Raw genomic sequence first — 20,754 nt, forward strand, 5'->3', positions numbered from 1 at the left:
AAAGAATGAATATATTTAAATTAAGTTTACTTTAGAATCACACAAAACGAATGTTCTGTAATTTGAATATATTTACCCCCTCAATGTTAATGCTGTAGAACCCTTTAGTTTGGGGTATTAAAGCAGAAAAATAAAAAAGGCCAATGATTAAAACTTTTCTTTTCCTTCCTTCCTTCCTTCCTTCCTTCCTTCCTTCCTTCCTTCCTTCCTTCCTTCCTTCCTTCTCTCTCTCTCTCTCTCTCTCTCTCTCTTTCTTTCTTTCTTTCTTTCTTTCTTTCTCTCTTTCTTTTTACTTACCTTTCTTTCTTTCTTTCTTTCTTTCTTTCTTTCTTTCTTCTTTCTGCTTTGTGAGACAGGGTCACTCTGTAGCCCCAGATAGTCTGGAACTCACTATATAGCCAGGCTAGCCTTGAACTTACAGAGATCCACCTGCCTCTGCCTCCTAAAGTGCTGGGATTAAAGGCATGTGACACCACGCCCAGCTTAAAACTTTTCTTTCTTATAAGCAATCCTAAAACCCCTGTAAACTTCAGGGGCTTCTTTGGGGGGTGGGGCTAATGATTATCACTTCAATGTTTTGCCTTTCATGTTCTCTTACAGCTTTGACCTTCACAAAAACTATTTTTTTTATTTACCATGGATTTTACTATTTTAAATATTTTTATACTCAAACATTCTTGTAAGATAACATCTATTATTTTTCCTGTTTTGTATTTGAGAAACTACTAGCACATATGACTTTAAGTGGCATCAGATAGATGGAGAACTGTATTTTTCACCACAGCATAGCATACCATGTTTTATATATTCTCTTCTCTCCCTCTCTCCCTTACTTTTGAGAAGGGAGCATTTTTTGTTGTTGTTTTCTTATTTTTTTAATTCTGTTTTACACTGTTAAAAATTGCTAATAGAGGATTTGTGAGAATAGGATCGTGCATTGTGATTGTGGTACATTCTTTCCGTGTACTTCCAACTTTGAACATTATCTTGATTTTTTTTTCCACCAAAAGAACTTGAAAATTACTGTTTTGCCTTTTATATCAAGGGACCAGATAGCACTTGATACACAGCAGATGTTAGTGATGTTTACTGACTGAATGAGTGAGTAAATGAATGAATGGACCTACTTTCCTTGTAGCATGTTCTCATTTTTTACTTAATAAAGACTGGTTTACTTTATGAGACAGGATATTGGAACTACTAATGGTCCCCATTTAGTTATAGCAGTGGAAAGGGAGAGGTTCTATCTCTCAGTATATTTGTCAACTTTAATGGAGAACTCTGATCCTCTGAAGTTATATACTCACCCATGGGACCAATCATTACTGCTCAAAATGAGATACTATGACTGACCAAACCTATGTCAAGTTTTCCTTTTAATGGCCATGTAGGCAGATTTTATTACTAAAGGAAAGGTATGAGGTTAGGCATCTGTACTTCTACCTCAAAAGATAAATTAGAATTTAAGTTTCTAAACAATTCTCGCTTAAAAATTAGTTATATAATTCAGTCGGACCGGCGCAGAGACGCTTCTGGAAGGATCGCCGCGATGGCCGCGCAGGGAGAGCTGCAGGTCCAGTTCAAGCTCGTCCTGGTGGGCAGCGGTGGCACCGGGAAGACGACGTTCGTGAAGCGCCACTTGACGGGGGAGTTCGTGAAGAAGTATGTAGCCATCCTGGGCGTCGAGGTGCACCCACTCGTGTTCCACACCAACCGGGGGTCCATCAAGTTCAACGTGTGGGACACCGCCGGCCAGGAGAAGTTCGGGGGCCTGCGCGATGCCTACTACATCCAAGCCCAGTGTGCCATTATAATGTTTGACGTAACATCAAGAGTTACTTACAAAAATGTGCCTAACTGGCATAGAGATCTGGTACGTGTCTGTGAAAACATCCCCATTGTGTTGTGTGGCAACAAAGTGGATATTAAGGACAGGAAAGTGAAGGCAAAATCTATTGTCTTCCACCGAAAGAAGAATCTTCAGTACTATGACATTTCTGCCAAAAGTAACTACAACTTTGAAAAGCCTTTCCTCTGGCTTGCCAGAAAGCTCATTGGAGACCCTAACTAACTTGGAGCCATGCCCGCTCTTGCCCCACCAGAGGTGGTCATGGACCCAGCTTTGGCAGCACAGTAGGAGCATGATTTAGAGGTTGCTCAGACGACTGCCCTCCCGGATGAGGATGACGACCTGTGAGAAAGTGAAGCTGGAGCCCTGCGTCAGAAGTCTAGTTTTATAGGCAACTGTCCTGTGATGTCAGCGGTGCAGCGTGTGTGCCACCTTATCTAGCTAAGCAGAACGTGTGCTTCATCTTTGGGATGCTGAAGGAGATGAATGGGCTTTGGAGTGAATGTGGCAGTTAAAAAAAATACCTTCATTTTTTTGGACTTGCGTACTTAGCTGTTTGGAACACAGTTGTTTCCTTCCTGAATTTCAAAGATAAGACTGCTACAGTCACATCACAATACTCAGTGGTGAAATCTTGTTTGTTACTGTCATTCCCATTCCTTTCGTTTAGAATCAGAATAAAGTTGTATTTCAAATAAAAAAAATTAGTTATATTTATTTATTGTGTGTGTGTGTGTGTGTGTGTGTGTGTGTGTGTCTGAGTATCTGTCTATTTGTCTGTCTCTTTGCCCTTGTGTAGAGGTTAGAGGACAACTTGTGGGAGACAGTTCTCTCCTACCATGTGGGTTCCAAAGATCAAACTCAGGTTGTCTGGCTTGGTGCAAGTCCCTTTACCCACTGAGCCATTTTGCCAGCTCCAAATCTTTTAATTCCAGCTAATTTATGAAAAAGTACAAGTTAATAAAAGAAACTTGACATGTAAACATAGTGTACATTGTATTTTTGTCAAAGAGAAAGAAAGGCAGAGATAGATAGACCCTATGGAGTGATTGAAAGAGAAAAATTTAAAGGTAAATACTTTTAAAATCAGGGTCTTAATCCCCTTGGTCAAAAGGTTGGAATCCACATTGATTAGCAAACCTGACTGTTTTCTTCCTGATTTCTTCACAGGCTCAAAAGTCTACCAACGTGATAAGTAAATGTATTTTGAAACTATCACAACTCACCTTACTTAACTGAATTTGAGACAGTTATCACAGTTCCTAGTCAGTGGCCCTTGTTTTTGGTGTGTGTGCGTGCATGCGTGCATGCATATGTGTGTGTGTGTGTGTGTGTGTGTGTGTGTGAGAGAGAGAGAAAGAGAGAGAGAGAGAGAGAGAGAGAGAGAGAGAGAGAGAGAGAGAGAGAGAGAGAGAGAGAGAGAGAGAGAGAGAGAGAGAGAGAGAGAGAACTGGCTCTACAACCATTTGGAAAATGAGAGAGGTGTGAGTACTGTTATGCTTCCCTTCCTTCCATCTCCGATAAACGTGATGTTTTTCCTTCCTTTAAATGAACCTGTGTTGTATCTTGTTATATGCAAAAGTATTCTCTAAAGAATGGAGCCCAGAGCAAAAGGAAACACATCTAAGCTGTATTGATCTGTGCTTAGCCTACGGGGTTGCTCCTTCCAGCTGAGAAAATGATTGATGTGTTATTGTTGTTTTTAGAAAAAAAACCTTCAACATTCTTTGTTAAATGTTGTCATCAGTGTTTCAGAATAGGAAAATAATTTTGCATATATTATATGGAGAAAATACTTTTCTTGATTTTTTTTTCCATAAGAATAGTGGGAGGAAATTACACAAAATGAGTAAATGATGGTATTATTTAGAAACTATTCCATTTTTTTCTTAGGCAAGCCTAACATTAAGCAAGAGAGTTGTTGTGAGGAATTTTCTGTTAAATTGTTTGCATATTTACCAAAATTCTTTGACATAGAGGTTTTTGTTTGCAAATTACTATTTTGTGACCTAGATATTTTTTCCAGCCCCCAAACATCAAAATTGTACACATTAAAAAAGCTATTTAAGAAAATCCACTCTTAACCCCAAAATGAGTGACTCCATAGTTTTTATTAGATTAAAAAATTTTTTATTGAATTTTTGTGATTTTCATACAGTATGATTTGATGGTATTTAAATCCTCTCCCCTCTTGCACCTTCCCTTACACCCTCTCACCCAAGTTAATGTACTCTATTATATGTATAATATGGCCTATAGAGTCTGATTTGTGCCCCCATATGTCCTTCAGTGTGAGTCTATTCACTGGAGCCTGGTTAACCAAGAGTCCCATCCCTGTAAGAGACTATCTCGCCCTCTCCCAACAGCCATCAATTGCCAGCAGCTCCCTAAGTTAGGTTGGGGTTTCTTATCCACTTCTCCATGTCTATGCTGGCTGGGATTTTGTCTGGTTTGAGCTTACATGGGACTTGTGCATGCTGTCACCATTGCTGGGAGTTCATATGTATAACTGACTAGCTGTCTGAAAAACTGTTTCCTGTTACCACCTCTAACTGTTACAGTCTTTCTGCCTCCTCTTTTATAGTGATCTCTGAGCCTTGGGAGGCAGAAGTGTCCTATTAGTTTTCAACCCCCTCCCCCTCCTTTCTCCCCCCACTTCTCTAGTCTTTTATAGTCTTTTGTTTGAAACAGGGTCTCCTTGTGGCCCCAGCTGGCCTGCAACTCACTGTGTAGGTCAGGCTGGCCTCAGTCCTACAGGGATTCGTATGCCTTTCCCTCCCAAGTGCTGGGACTAAAGGCATGTGCTACCACACCTGCCTTATTTTTATCTTCCTATAAATTCCTTTTACTGATGTTAGGATACAGTTTCCATTTATCATCACTAATGAGTACTATTCAATTATCTTTTCATATGAATTATCCGATTGTACTTAATGCTGTTTCTGTAGCATGAGAATGAGCATGCTATCACAAAATTATTTTTTAGAGATTATGTATGTTTTCTGTATCTTTACCTATTAAAGTTGTGGTCTCTTATTTTTTCCTCACTATGTGAAAAATGCAGTTAGGGTTTTTTAAAAAATCAAACTTTGGGGGCTTAGGAAGTAACTCAGTGGGTAAAATGCTTGCTGCAAAAGCATGAGAACCTGAGTTAGGATCCCCTATAACCATGTAAAAAGCCAGGAGTCATGACATGTCTGAAACTCCAGGACTGGGAAGGTGGGGACAGATGAATTCTTGAAGTCTAGCTGAATTGGTGAACTCTAGGTTAGTGAAACAATATGTCTTGAAATATAAGATGGAGAGCTATAGACACCTGATGTTGACCTCTTGCCAGTGTGTGTGCTGCACACACACACACACACATACACTTGTGAACCATAATATCCTCAAATTTCTAATTCTGTGTGACTTAGAAAACAAAAATTTTGTATTTGATAAGGTGCTTCTGTCTCCATTGTGCCTATTTTATATTTACCTATCTGCTATTGTACAAAAACCAATGACTTCCTAAAAGAGACATGTAAACTTAGACTGGATTAACTTGTTTTCTTTTACATTTGAAATATTACCCCCATGACATTTCAAATGGATTGACTTGTATAAATGTGGTGCACATGATTTAAGCCATCAAATATCTGTTTATTTTTTCAATATTCTTAAATCCATTCCATCTGTGAATAAGTTCACATTTCACCATAACTAAAAATGAACTTTTATTTGATCTGTCTCCCTAAAGATTTCCCATACCTATAATGTTTCTCTTGCACGGTGTTACAAGCTAGTTTGTGTGTGTGTGTGTGTGTGTGTGTGTGTGTGTGTGTGCACGCGTGCCCTTGTTTTTATCAAAAATCTATCCTGTCTTATTTGTATGTTTTGGTTTTTGCTTTAATAGAAGGTAATGATCATTTTACTAAATGTTGTTTATATTGAAGCTTGTCATTTTAAGCAGTTGTAGTGAATGTGTCTGTGCTTAGAACAACAAAAAATACCAGCTTTTACGTGAAAGCATCTGACTTGTTTCTTTTAGTCAGTAGCAAAGTATGCACATTAGTTTCAAATTTCAAAGTAAGTATAAGTGAATTCCAGTATTCACTATGCAAATGTCATAGGTGTATACCTTTCATTTTTATGTCTCTAGGTGATTGGTTTAAAAGATTTTGATATATGAACTGACAGGTCCTTCTTTGCCTTCACAAGATAATTATAGGTGGATTACATTTTTCCATACTACTATCCGAATAAAAACTTACCAGTTACTGCATGAACATTTGGCACATCCTTGCATTAAATAATTGCATTCTTGGGGCAGATATTTTGACTAATAATCACCCACCAAAGAAAAGTAGTATTGAAGGAGAAGGAATTCACTCTCAGTACACAGCCTGAGGATATATGTGGAAGAGCTCTGACTGATAGCATTACCCTTTTCCATGGACATAAAGACTACTTATCTCTAGTACCTTTCTCATGCCTGGCACAGACTGGGCACTCAGTATGTGTCAAGTTAGCAGCTAAGTGTAATGGCACATATTTATAATCCCAGCACCTGGATGGTTGAAATAGGATTGTGAGTTCAATGCTTAGCATGAGCTGCACAGCCAGTTTAAGGTGACTATGGGCTACAGAATGAGATCTCATCTCAAAAACAACCAAACAGCCCAACGGTGGTGCATGCCTTTAATTCTGGAGGCAGAGGCAGGTGGATCGCTGTGAGTTCCAGGCCACCTAGGGCTACAGGGAAACCCTGTCAAAAAGATTAAAAAAAAAAAAAAAGAGCAAAATAAAACACCAAACATAAGTCTTATTTTAAGTTTCAGTCCTCCAAACCTTAGAATTAATACTTATAATTAGGTATAGATTGAAGATAAAGTGAAAATATGTTTATGAGAAAGTTATGTAAGCTGAGTATAGCTCACAGGAACATGTGGGCAACATTCATGCAGCCTAGAGTTCAATCCCCAACAAGTCCCCACCCCATAAAAGTACTTGCCAAGCGTTAATGTTGTAGGCCACACTGGGCAGGTCCTTTATATATGCCTTAGTTTCTTCCTACAGGTGAAAGCTATAGCTGGCTAGATAATTTTATAAAATTTAGATTTTTGATTGACTTATTTTTATTTTATGTGTTTTGCCTACATGTATGTAAGGACACTTGTATGTGCAATTTTGCTCTCTTCAAGGCCTGCAATTTAAAATTAAAGCCAAATAAAGGAAGGTCAGAGGCCACAAGAGGGCATTGGACCCCTGGAACTGGAGTTATGGACAATTGTTGGCTGCCATGTGGGTGCTGGGAACCAATCCAGGTTCAACATAAGGGATACCAGTACTCTTAACTGCTCTCAGGAACAGCATGGTGGAGATTTAAGAACAGCATGATTATAGTGAAATATAAACAATTTAATTACAACTAGAACTAATCAGTTATCAATATATTAGGAGAATGGAGGTGGATGGGAAAAGTATGACTGTTAGTTATAATATTAGTGTAGTAATTGCTTTGTTTAGATCTTCTACCCCAAGGCCCTTGCATAAGTGTAGGACAGGATGGTCTTCCTCCTTCAAAATTCCTGGCCTTGTTTTACATGAACAATGTGTGTGTGTGTGTGTGTGTGTGTGTGTGTGTGTGTGTGTGTGTATACATATATATATTTAAATGTTTCACATTTAGTCTTCTGTCCATTTTTTTTTAAATTTGTAAGTTATTTAGTTATTTAAGGGAGAAACTCAGTAACTTTAATTTGGAAAAATTTAAATGTCCTTCATCTTGCATTTGAAATCAATAACATAATTATTCTTAAGGCAAGATAAAATGACTAAAAATGATGAATATATATATATATTCATGCATCCATACTGACAAAATGAGTCAAACATTAATAAATGAGAATAAATTCCTGTGCAGAGGTATTTCAGATTGGTGGAACCTAACTCTTCACTCCTTATGTATGAGCTGCCCATAATGACTTCCAACAGATTTAACCCCTCCCTCCCTCTTTCCCTCCTTCCCTCCTTCCCTCCCCCCCTCCCTCATTTCTTCTTCCCTCCTTCTCCCTTATAGTGAGGAAATATATCGAACTATTTCAGACAGGTGCTGAAAACTAATGGTCATCAGTGATGAATCACATTGATAGTGTGTATCTGAGATGAAGTGTCAGCTTTACCTTAGCATTCTTCCTCCCCCAAACACATACCATCAAGAAGAAAACTTGAGAAAAATCTTAGTTGAGGGTGATTCTATATGGTTACTGAGTACTCCTAAATTTTCAAGGATCTTCTTTAAAGAAGCTCCAAGAAATTGTCAAAAAACTTAAGTCTATGATGCTTAAGGAGATATAATAGCTAGATGTAATGTTATATCCTAAATAGACTCTTGGAACAGAAAAATGGACTTTAGGTGGAAATTTAGATTTTTAAAAAACAATGATATATTGTTATTGGATCATTAATTGTGACAAATGTACTATAGTAATGTGTAAATAATAGAGGAATTAGTGTGCTATGTAGGAATTCTTTGTACTATCCTTACAGTTCTTCTAAGAATCAGAAACTGTCCTAAAATAAATGTATTTTAAAAGCCATTCCCAGCCAGGTACGGCACCTCACACCTGTAACCCCAGTACTTGGGAGAATGAATAGGAGAAACACCATGAGTTTGAGGCCAATCTGGGCTACCTTGTCTCAGAAAAAAAGTCTTCAGACATTGCCCAATATTTGTTAGAGAGCATAGTTGCTTTAAGTGAGAGAATTATTATAGGTAATACCATAAGTGGGGGAAACCCCTGTATTTTGTATTTGTCTGTTAGATGGATCCATAATGAAGAAATAAAATTAGGGGAAATGCCTAGGACACAAATACTTCTAGCTTCTCTGTACCTTAAAAAATTGTTATCCTTTAGCTTTCTATACGTTTTACTTTTATTACCATTCTAGTAGCTGCCTTAGATTACTTCATCTGTATCTGTAGCTTCTCTTACCATTTAAAAGTCAGCACTACCAATTCAGTGTTTATGATGGTGTCAATGAGCACATATGATGCTTGCATGTGTGTCAGTTAAGTGGGCATTTCTCTATAGCATGTCAAACTTAGTAAGTGAAATAATTCAATTGCAGAATCTAATCTTTCCTGTTTTGTTCCCCCTAGTTCCTACTAGCTAAATATGAGGGAGTCATTCTAGATTATCTCTACCATAATAACTGTACTCTTGTTTATGTGTTTCTCTCAATGTATCTTCTGTTTTGCTTACAGTGATGGATTGAAACCAGAAAATTGATCCTAATGCCTTTTTTTGTTGAGCCCTCCAGTGATTCATCATTGTCTGTAGGGAAAATTTCTCTACTGTCACATTTTTCACTGTCTCTAAAATTGACTGTGTTCATCTTTTTGCTTCTAAATTTATTTGGTGTTTTCTGTATGACGCCGATAATATACCACTTGCATTGTTAATCAATGCAGTGTTGTTCTATGCTACCATGAATGCAAAAATCCTATCTTTGTGTCCCTAGCTATAACTCATTCATGTTGATTAAATAAGTGAGTGAAACAATAGATTTCTGGCTATAATTTCTATTCATTGTGTTCTACTCGATTGTTTTCTTCTGTTCTTATGTTTCTTAGAATATGGCTTTATAAGTTCAATAGTAATAAACAGCTTAGAATGTGGCTTTATAAATTTAATAGTAATAAACAGCATTGCAGTTGGCCTCATTCTTCAGTTTAGTAATTGGGAAAGGCAGTACAAAAAAGGCATAATTATTTATATCCTAAGCATGATAGTTTGATTAGAGAAGAATTTCAACTTTAACTTTAAAAAACAATTCTGTCCCTAATTACTAGTGATGTTGAGCACCTTTTAAGATGCTTCTTAGCCATCTTTATTTCTTCTTTTGAGAACTCTCTGTTCAGTTCCTTAGCCCATCTTTTAATTGGGTTACTTCCTTTCTTGATTCTTTGTTTTTTTGAGTTCGTTATATATTCTGGATGTTAAACCTCTGTCAGATGTGTCACTGATAAAGATTTTCCCCCATTCTGTGGGTTTTCTCTTCACTTCCTTGGTTGCATCTTTTGACGTACATAAGCTTTTTAGTTTAATGAGGTCCCATTTGTTGATTCTTGACCTTGTTTCCTGGGCAGTTGGTGTCCTGTTTAGAAGATCCTTTCCTACACCTATATCTTGTAGGTTATTGTCAATGTTTTCTTCTAACAGTTTCAGAGTTTCAGGCTTCACATTGAGGTCTTTGATCCATTTGGAGTTGACTTTTGTGCAAGGTCACTTCAAACTTTTAACACTATTAGCATGTTAACTTTTAGAGCTGATCCTATTTTCTCTAGTAGAAATAAAGTAGGGCTTGGCAAGATGGTACCGGGGTGAAAACACTTGCCAAGCAAACCCCACAACCTGAATTCTATTTCTAGAACCCATGTAAAGGTAGAGGAAGAGAACTGACTCCACAGAGTTGTTCTCTGACTGCCACATGTGTGCCCCTCCCACCACACACACAATAATAATAGTAAAGAAATTTTTTTAGTTAAGTAAAAAGTACATGCTACTAAATTTTAATAAGTATATTGAGACTTTGTTTACTTGAATTCTTCTTGTAGAAGTTCCATTGACATTTATAAATGTGGCAGACCTTTGCGTAATTTCTGTGTATTTATCTGTTTTGATGCTGAGGATATAGAAATGAACCAGGGGCTGGTTTTTGCCATGAAGAAGTTCATATTTTAGCAAAGGTGATAGAAACGCAAATAAGTTAATATAGGACACATTTTGTTTATCAAATTGTATTTAATAAGAGGTTTTAAGATTCTTCTTTATGTTACTGTTTATGCGCCTGTGTAAGTTCTTGGAACAGATTTCTATAGGGTCATGTTTTCTTTAGATATCAGTAGTTCTGTGGTAGAGAAGGAAAGGGAATGCATGATTGTTTTTGGCATGTGATAGATAGACATTGTGCTAGAACCTATGTATGCTCTTAGTACTTAAAACCAGAAACATACTAGAAACTGACTTTAAGAAAAACATTGTCTTTAGTTTTAATCTTAATGCCCAATATGAGTAGTAATCTTATTTTGACTTTTATACATAATTTAACTTGAAAAGAAATCAATCATTATTTCTTTTTTAAAAAAAATTATTATTTTTATTTTATGTGTATGAGTACCTGCATGTAGGTAGGTGTACCCATGTCACACAATGCCTGTAGAGATCAGAAGAGGGCATCGGCGGATCCCTTGGAACTGGAGATATGGATCATGTGGGTGCTGTGAATGGAATCCAGGTCCTCTGGAAGAACAGCCAGTGCTCTTAACTGCTGAGCCATCTCTCCAGTCCCTATTGTTATTTCTTGTCTCAGCCTTGCAGTTACTTTTTAATTTCACCTTTATTTCTTAAATTACAGTTCTTAATCAATTTTATCTTCTTTCATATCTTCATTTCTCACTTTTGCTGTAACTCAATATAACTAAGTTTTGAATTTATCTTTTAGTTTCTACTTCAGACTGACCCGAGATCCTTCTGTCATGCTCACATCTTCACAAAAGAGCACTGGAACAGGGGCTTTGAACTGAGACTGTGACAACTCTTCCTTCTTTCCCTTCATTTCACATTCCCACAATGCCATGAAGAATCTCCTGGCTTATTAAATACTTCTTCATAGTTACTTATGGGCTTATCTTTGACATTTTTTTCCCCTTGTAGAGGCCATGCTTATTTGTCTCAGTTATCCAACTAGCTATGTGTCTTTGGGTAAACTACATAGCCTTTCAAGGTCTCTGACTACTGGGATATATGTAAGAACAACAACAACAACATAGTACTTGCCTTTTGGGGGTCTCGTGGAAAAGAAGTGGGTTAATATATGTGAATATATTAAAATAGTGACACTTAAAATAGTGTCCAGCCAATAGTAATCATTTAGTAAATGTTACCTATTCTTTCCTCACACATTTTTAAAGTTCCAGTATACAAAAATGGTTTGAAAACGAAGGACAAATGAGTTATTCATACTCAACTTAGACTTATTTTTTTAATTTATGACAAATTTCCTTTTGTACGTGTGTGATTTAAAAAAAATACTTAAAGCTGGGCGTAGTAGCGCACGCCTTTAATCCCAGCACTCAGGAGGCAGAGGCAGGCTGATCCTTGTGAGTTCAAGGCCAGCCTGGTCTACATAGAGTTCAGGTCAGCTGGGACTACAAGGAGACCCTGTCTCAAAAAAGACAAAAACAAACAAACAAAACAAAACTTAAAAGTAAACTTCATACATCACAATACTTCATTAAGTATCTCCTAAGAAAAAGGACCTTTATCTATATAACCGCAAAGTTATTTTCATACCCAATAAATGTAACAATAAGACAATAAAAATATTTAATTCAGAGGCTATGTTCAGATTTCCCCAAGTGTTAAAAAAAAGTCTTTTATGGTTTTTTTTTCTTTTTTTTTTTTCTATTTCTCTCTAAAAATCCAAGTTCCATTGCAGAGTCACTTATTTTAGTTTTTATAACTCCTCAGTCTGTTAATTTGGATTCCTCTTCTTACCTCCTCCCCCTTTTAGTCTTTTCATGGCATTAATATTTGTCAAGTGTAGGACGATTGCTTTGTAAAATGTTCTTTTGAAAGCTACATATAGAGATTAGAAGGTCACAGTCTTTTAAAAACTGAATTTCTTCTCTGTAGTTTTCGCCTAACTTTTACAATTCAAAGTTTTAAGTTGACTAATGGTGGAGATAATTTGGGTAATGTAGAAAAATCATACAAAATAAATGTTTTGCATAGAGTTTTCCAGAAGACGGGGTTTTAAAGGGGAAAATATGATTAGATAAAAAAGGCTGTTATATTTAGCAAGGAATTTGCAAAACATTTTTCTGTTGCAGTTTATTAATGTTTCAATATTTAGTCAGCTCTTGCTAAGCTGTTCCTGTTCTGATGTTTGCAGTCTGGAGTAGGGACTAAGGCAGACAAATAGGCAGGTATAGTACTGTGTTAAGGCATATGAGTGTGTATGATAAGGAAAATATGGGTTCTAGGGGACAAAACAAGAGGAGCAGATACCTTAGATCTAGGAGATCAGGAAGCCTTCTTCAAAAAGAAATAGAATCTATGTACAGACATGAATGTATATGTGAAGAATGAGTGAGGCAACCAGACTAGGTATTTGGGTAAGAGTGTTCCAGAGAAAAAGAACATCACATTCAAGACCATAGGAACAGGAGTGAATCTTTTATTTTATTTTTTATGTGTATGAGTGTTATGCCTGCATGGGTGTAAGTGCACCCATGCTGTGTACTGCCCACAGAGAACAGAAGAAGGAGTTGGATACCTTGGAACTGAAGTTATATAGATGGTTGTTAGCTATCATGTGGGTGCTGGGATTCGAACCCATGCCTTCTGCCAGAACAGCCAGTGCTCTTAACTGCTGAGCCATCTCTCTAGCTCCAGGAATGAATCTTAACTGGTGAGGAACCTAAGAATTATTGTGAATGGAGTATAGAGAGGGATTAGAGTATGGCAGAAGATGAGGCTGAAAAGAAAAGTTGGAGCCCTTATAAAGCATGCTGAGGGATTTCAGTGCTATTCTGTTATTTTGGATGCCACTAGAAGATTATACTCTAGAAAAGAGATATAATGTAATCATATTTCTACTGAGGGAAAACCACCCTGACTATATTAAAGAATAAGGCTGCTGGCAAGAAGTATCATTGGGAATCTGTTTATTGTGGTAAAAGAAGATGGTGACATAGATTAGGTTAGTAGTTGTTAAGATGGGCAGACTTGAATAAGTTTGGGAAGTGTTTAGAAGATGACAGCAGCAGTATTGGGTAACTGAGGAAGGTATTTAATATGTTGGTTATACTGGGTCTGGTGGTGTATCCTGGTAGCTCTAGTTTGTCAGGAAGCTGAGGCAGGAGGATCACTTGAACCCAGGAATTCCAGGTTGGCCTGGACAACATAGTGAGAGCTTCCTTCTCCCTCAAAAATGTTTACTGATAATAAGCCATAAAGAATTTTATTTTACAACAGTTCTTTGGTATACATTTTACCATTTATTAAAGGCAAGAGTAGAAAATTTTGTATCTACAGTTAAAGCACTGCAATCCATAACATACAGTACTCTCAAATCTGAACTGAGGTGTGTCAGGCAGCATTTATTGATGTTGTATGATGCGACCTGTATAGTGTAAAGTGGGCATGTTGTATGTTCAGAACCAAGGCTGCAGGGAAGTTGTATGATACAACATGGATGAGTGCTGCCAGAAACACCCCAGATTCCTTACATGCTTGAATTTTGAATTAAGCTTTTATTATTGTTTAGTCTTTTTATGACATTGATATTTGTCAAGTCTAGGACAATTGCTTTGTAAAATGTTCTTTTGAGAGCTACACACAGAGATTAGAAGGTCACAGTCTTTTAAAAACTGAATTTCTTCTGTTTTTTTCAGTGGTTCAAAACTTTTATGATTTTTGTTATATATTTTTTGCAACCCTCACATTCACTTACATAACCCACAGTTTAAGAAAGAAGCTGTGGTGTAAACTTCAGAAGCCAAACACCTGAGTTCAGGACTTAACTCTGTCATCTAGTAGCTTTATGAATTTTGGTAAACAATCCCTCCCCCCTCCTGGCAAAGGCCCAGGTGTCAATAGCTTGACCCCTTTAGTAGATGATGGTACCTTCAAGAGGTAATGTCTAGTGGGGAAATCTTCCCTGGTCTCTTCCTTTTCCTGCCTTGCTTTCTGACAGTGCAAATACAAGCTCCCTTCATGATGTGCTGCCACGTGCCCAAAGCAATGGGACCTAATGTATCTGTTTGTTATTATAAAATTGTCTTAGACCACTAGGGATACTATAACAAAAATGCCATAGACTGAGTAGATCAAGCAACACTAATTTCTCATATTTCTAAGTGTCTGCAAAGTCCAAAATCAAGAACTGAAAAGTGTGATGCCAGGAGAGGGCTCACTTCCTTGTTCATAGAAGATCACCTTTTGCTACATCTTTACATGGTAGAGGGACCAAGGAACTTGCTGCATAAAGATGCTAATTTTTGTGAGGGTGAATCACCTCTTACATAGTTATACTAGGGGTTAGAGTTTAGCATATAAATTGGAAGTAGAAGGTGGCAGATATTAATATTTAGTTTTTAGCAGTAGCTGTCCCTGTCCCTAGTTTATCTTCCACACTTCTTGTATTATTTGGCACTCCACAATAGCATTCCTAATGTATTTCATGCCTGCAGGAGTCAATTTAATATGTTGTTCTTCTGTATGATAATTCTTTTCTTTTTTTAAAAAAATTATTTTATGCCTATGAGTGTTTCACCTGCATGTATGTAATTGCACTATGTGTGTGCAATGCCCTCAGGGGCCAGAAGAGGGTGACAGATCTCTTAAAACTGAATTTACAGACAGTTGCTAGCCACCATGTGGGTGTTAGAAACCAAATCTGGATCTTCTTGAAGAACAGCAGATGCTTTTAACCACTGAATCATATCCAGCCCCATAATTATTTTCAATAGTAACTATGAAATAAAATGAAATAATTTATTAGAAAGAAGATTTAAGCATGAAATATTTTCTTCATTGAAAATTGAACATATGATTGTACCAATAAAATGAACTAAAAATAAATATTGCATTATAGAAAATATTGACAGAGGTGTCTACACCAGAAAAATAAGGTTAAATTATTATTGTGTTTTGTTTTAAAAACTTCTAAAGCCTTTTAAAAATTATACAGTATTCAGAATATGAATGATGATGCACATCAATGCTCTTTGATCTGCTAGTTTATAAACAGGTACTCATATAGGCATTGCCTTTGAGTTTCCTCTAGTAATGTAAGATCAGCATCTTTTGTTAGCTCTCTTAGTAGTCTTCAAAAAAATTTTTATTGAATTTTTGTGTATTTCCTACAGAAAATCATCTTTATGCCCCCTTCCCCTTTGGCTCCCTCCCATAGAGACATCCCCCTCCCACCCCCACTGGAGTTCATACCTTCTGTCATTTGTGTTAAGGCCTATCATGTAAAGTTAGTGTCCCCAGATGTTCCTCAGTGCAGGTTCATCCACTGGCATCTAGTCAGTCTATCAAGAGTCCCTCCCTTTAAGAAGATCAACTCATTCTCATCCAGCAGTAATTAGCTGCCAATAATTCTTCGACTGAGATTGGGGCCTGCTGTTCATTTCCACAGTTCTATGCTGTTTTTTTTTTTTTTTTTTTTTTTTTTGCATGGGTCTTGTGCATGCTGACACCGTTTCTGTAGGTTTGTGTGAGAATAGTCCCAGTTACATGTAGGACTATTTTCATATGGTCGTGCACCGCCTCCCTGACTCTTAAATCTTTCTACCCCCTTTCCTGCAATGGTCCTGGGGGGGGGTGTTTTAATATGAGTCCTGTCCAAGGACCCACATTCTACAGACTTTTTAATCTCTGCATTTTGGCCATTGGTGACCTTTTTTGTTCCTGGCCTTCTTGCATGAGGGAGTTTCATTGATTAGAGTTGAAAGGTGCATTACTATTTTCTTCATCCCTTGTTCCATGTTCCGTGAGCCTTGGGTAGAGAGCTTGCATCCTAGGTGTGCCACTTAACACTTGGGCAATTCACAATCTCTGTGTGTGACCAGTTGTGGAACTCTGTAATATCTCAGTCTCTTGAAATAGAAGCTTATTTGATGGGTGGTGACTGGGATACTTGTCTATAGATTTAAGGATCCATATTATATTTGTCTAGGGATGTGACAGCCTTGGAGTTTTCTTTAAGATCTATTACCTCTCCAGCTATATGTGTAGTTGGCTAGGTTTATAGTACAACACATGAGTTTCCTCCCGAGTTTCCTCCCATTGAGTGGACTTTAAGTCCAATTAGGTAGCTGTTGATTACCCCCATGATAAAAGTGCCACTACTGCACTAATGTTGTTTGCTGTGCTGGCCATTGATGTGCTTATCAGGCCTTGAAACAGCAGTGATGTTCTCCCTTAGCAACTTGCATGGTGTTACCCAAAGCTACGAGAGCTAGCCTTCAGGGGGGTAGCTTCCAGGTCAGTTCCATCAATGTTGCTCCAAATCCTGTGTCCAGAGTATGCCCTGTCTTCAGCAATAGGGCCTTACCATCAAGTTCTGGGTGGTAATCAAGGACTGTGGCAATAGTCTGTATAATTTTGGGAGTCTAATGGACTACCCTGGCCAACAACTCAAAGGAAGGTTTCTCCTGTCTGGCACTTTCTTGTGTAGCCTTCAGGTATACTCATGGACTCATACTGTATATGTAATTTTTCAGTAGGTTTTTGGACTAATACCATTCCCTTTGGTATTTTATACTAGCTAGGCACTATTTGTCTTCTTTCTCTCCCTGTCTTATCCTCCCTCCTCACCCTCCCAATTTAAAGTGTCCCCATTTTCCCCATTTCTCCCTTGATAATTTCTGTCTGCTATGGTCCCATCTCTCTTGAGTTCCTTCTTTCCCTTTCTTCCCATGGTTCCTTGTATAGACCTCCTTCTCCCCTTCCCCTTTAACTACCCCTGTTTTACACATTTCTCCCTCAGTAACACCTGTCTCTTACTGTTTTTCTCTCTTGGGTTCCTCCCCACCCCCCTTTTATTTTGGCTTTTTGAAGCAGGGTCTTCCTGTAGCCCTAGCTGTCCTGGAATTCACTATGTAGACCAGGCTGGCATTGAACTCACAGAGATCCGCCTGCCTCTGCCTCCCAAGTGCTGGGACTACAGGCGTGCGCCACCATGCCTGGCTCCTTCTTTCCCTTTAACCCCCTGGTTCCCTTCCATTTTTCTCATTTCTGCAGTACGTATCAGGATATGTACTCACTTCTTTAAAATTTTATTCGCTTTTCTATATAAGGTTCATTTCTTACATTTTATTTTTGTATTGTTGATGACCTTCTCTACAGTTTCCATGTACTGTTCTTTAAATAACAGTTTTAAGACTTTATGCTTTACTGTTTGTTGTTAAAGGATGATTCTAGCTGTCTGCAAACATTTTTATGTTGAATTAACTCATTTAAACTATCATAGAAAAGAGAAATACCAGATAGCTGCCATTGCTTTTTGGAATCTATTTTTAATTGCAGGAATTTGCGGCTTCATAGGGGCTTGAGACATGAACTGTGCCAAAGAGAGTTTGGATAATTTAAAAACAAAACCAACTTCTGAAATGAATATTTAACTGAATTCATGTGTATCAAAAGCCAAACTGGAAATTCTCCAAATTAACTCCCATATATAATTCAGTGTTTAAGAATTAAGTAATAAAATATAAAGCTTATGCATGATATTAAAACTCAATAGTTCCCGTGACAATCATTTAGAATTTAGAACAACAAAACCTTTTTTTTTTCAAGGCATACTTTGTCACTCACATTGTCTAGAATTGGTGAAACATGATGATAAAAATCAGACAAGCTTTTACATTCTATGTGGTCTGTATACGCCTTCATAATGGTCATGAGAAGTTGTTTCCACCACCCCATCCTTGGTATACCATGTTCCCCACCAGCAATGTTTAACAATGCTTGTTTTCTAAAATTGAGAGATGGCCCAGCAATTAAGAGTACTTGCTCCTCTTGCAGAGGACCAGAGTCCAGTTCCAGAGGATCTGATGTCCTCCTCTGGCTTCCAGGCCTTCCAGGCATGCACATGGTGTACATACATACTTGCATGCAAACACTCATACACATAAAATAAAAATAATTTTTTATTTTTTACAAAAAGAATGCCTGTTTTATCAGGCATGATGCCACATACACATGATCCCAATACTTGAGAGGCTGAGACAAGAGAATCGTGAGTTCTAGGCCAACCTGTGTTACACAGTGACCCTGTCTCCAAAAAAAGGGAACAAAGAAAGGAATGGAAAAGAGCAAACATAAAAGGAAAGAGCATCTTTCTCCTTAATCTTATTTATAGAGTGTTGTTGAAATGGTATCTTAATGTTTTGGTTAGCGTTTATCTTTCTTTCTTTTGAAAAATGTTAAAATTTATTAATAATATCACATGGTTAATTCAGCTAATTTGTTACTGAACACAGTGCCATGTTTATTAGACTGAGTGCTCAGGGTTGAGATGACCATAGGTTCATATCTACCATTTCACACAAGCATCAGCAGAGGGCTTTCATCAACAGAGGGCTGCCAGCCTAGTATTGGGAACATATTCAGCCTGATGCTAGAAACACAGTAAGCCTAGTATCTACAGGTGGCTTTCAGTATAGTTGGACACTTGTGTTCGAAATTAGCTGCAAGTGGGGACAGTGGAGGAGCCATGACAGATAAGAAATGAAAGTCTGGAGCAAATTGGGGCCTGTCCCCTTTCCTTGGGGCCTCCCAGGAGGACCCAGGCAGCTTTCACTTCTTTACATTCCATCTTATTCAATTGTAACCAGGCATCGTTCTCAGCACAAGTTTGAAAAATGTGCAAAACTTGGTCCACTGAGTCGTGAGTTTCTCTCAGTCTTTCTGTTTTGACCCCCTGTAACTTACTTAATAGTGTTACAAGGCCCTTCCCTCTTTATCACGTTGTGTCCAGTTTTGACATCTACGGTTTTTCAATAATTTATGACAGAAGTAGGCTTTTGGATTCAGAGTGAGCTAAACACTTAGGCAGGATGAAGCTTTCCTGTCGTCCTGTTATCTCATGAGTTAAGGCAGATACTTCAAAAAATAAATTCATAGGTCATTGCAAGTTTTTTCCCTGTAAGTTGCTTAGTTGTTTATTTTTCTATTATTTTCTAATAATTTTTCCCTCCACTCTTTTAATTTGTAAAAGAAAAGTTCTTTTTTCAATAGAGATTGTGCTGATTACATTTTAAAACTTAACTTGACCATAGTTATGGGAAGCCTTAATATACGTATTAGCAGAAAGCACTTGCCCTCATTAAACTGACTTATGTGTATTTTAACTAGCCTGAAGAGCAGAAGCACTTTTAGCTGTCTAAGCCTTATGAACCTATGGCTGGTCAAACAGAACTTTTGAAGTTATAATTTCATGTATTATAATGTATTGCAGTGTCTCAAAATCTCAGTGATAAGCAATTCTTAATTTTCTTGAAATACTATAACATGAAAGGAAATAGGCAGTAGTTATTATAAATTTTATACCATCACATGGCACATGTGCAGTTGTGACCCAATAGGAAATCAGTGATTTAACAAATAGTTAAATTGGTTTCTTCATGGAATTGACTGCATTATTTAATTTAAATATTTATCAAGTAAATACAGCTTTTCTGCTTAAAGATTACTTATATTTTGATCAGGAAAATTGTAATATTTAATTCTTAATTATATATAAACACCTTCCCAGAACCAGAATTGAACATTAAACTTTATTTTCATGTCTGTAAATTCTTAACAATAATGCCTTTGTCTTTAGATTATATGACCACATTTGGGTTTGGGCTTTTTCAAGTTTTTTTCTTAATTATAAAGAGTCAATAACATTTTAGATAAAAAATTTAAAATAAGGCATAGTCACCCATAATCTTATTAGCAACTATTTATTTGTCTGTTTTTTCTTTTGCTAAAACTATCACATCTGACTCTTTAAAAATCCTGATCGACTACTATCCTCAGGCCTCTTGGGGTAAGTATATAGCGCAGCTCTCCGCACCGGGACTCCCTAAGCCTCATTCACCCTTCCATCCCCCCCCGGCCCCCCCAGCTGCCATTTTATACTCCTACTTTGGGACCTGTGCCATTCCTAGTCTTGGGGCCCCAGACACCTGGGAAATCAATACTGCTTCCTGATCCTTCTCACCCAGACAAACTTAGTGCCTTTCTTGGGCCCCAGGAGCACCGCTTCTGGTCCTGGCCCGGCCCTCACCTCCCTCTACTTCCCTGGTCCTGGCACACCTGCCAGCCTCTTTCTGGGGCTGACAGCCTCTTTCTGGG

General features: G+C 37.6%; 1 protein-coding gene and 1 pseudogene across 4 annotated transcripts in view; both read left to right on the top strand.

Moving 5' to 3' along the window:
- The window catches only part of Magi3 (membrane associated guanylate kinase, WW and PDZ domain containing 3), a 271,037-nt gene that overhangs the window by 100,716 nt on the left and 149,567 nt on the right, over positions 1–20,754 (top strand). The window lies entirely within an intron of this gene.
- Positions 1,513–2,546, top strand: LOC103734922 (annotated as a pseudogene). Its single transcript, XR_607306.2, has one exon. The product of XR_607306.2 is annotated as a GTP-binding nuclear protein Ran pseudogene (transcript).

Source organism: Nannospalax galili, unplaced genomic scaffold (genome assembly GCF_000622305.1).
Source record: "Nannospalax galili isolate Female #2095 unplaced genomic scaffold, S.galili_v1.0 scaffold475, whole genome shotgun sequence".
In the NCBI taxonomy this organism is placed as follows: domain Eukaryota; kingdom Metazoa; phylum Chordata; class Mammalia; order Rodentia; family Spalacidae; genus Nannospalax; species Nannospalax galili.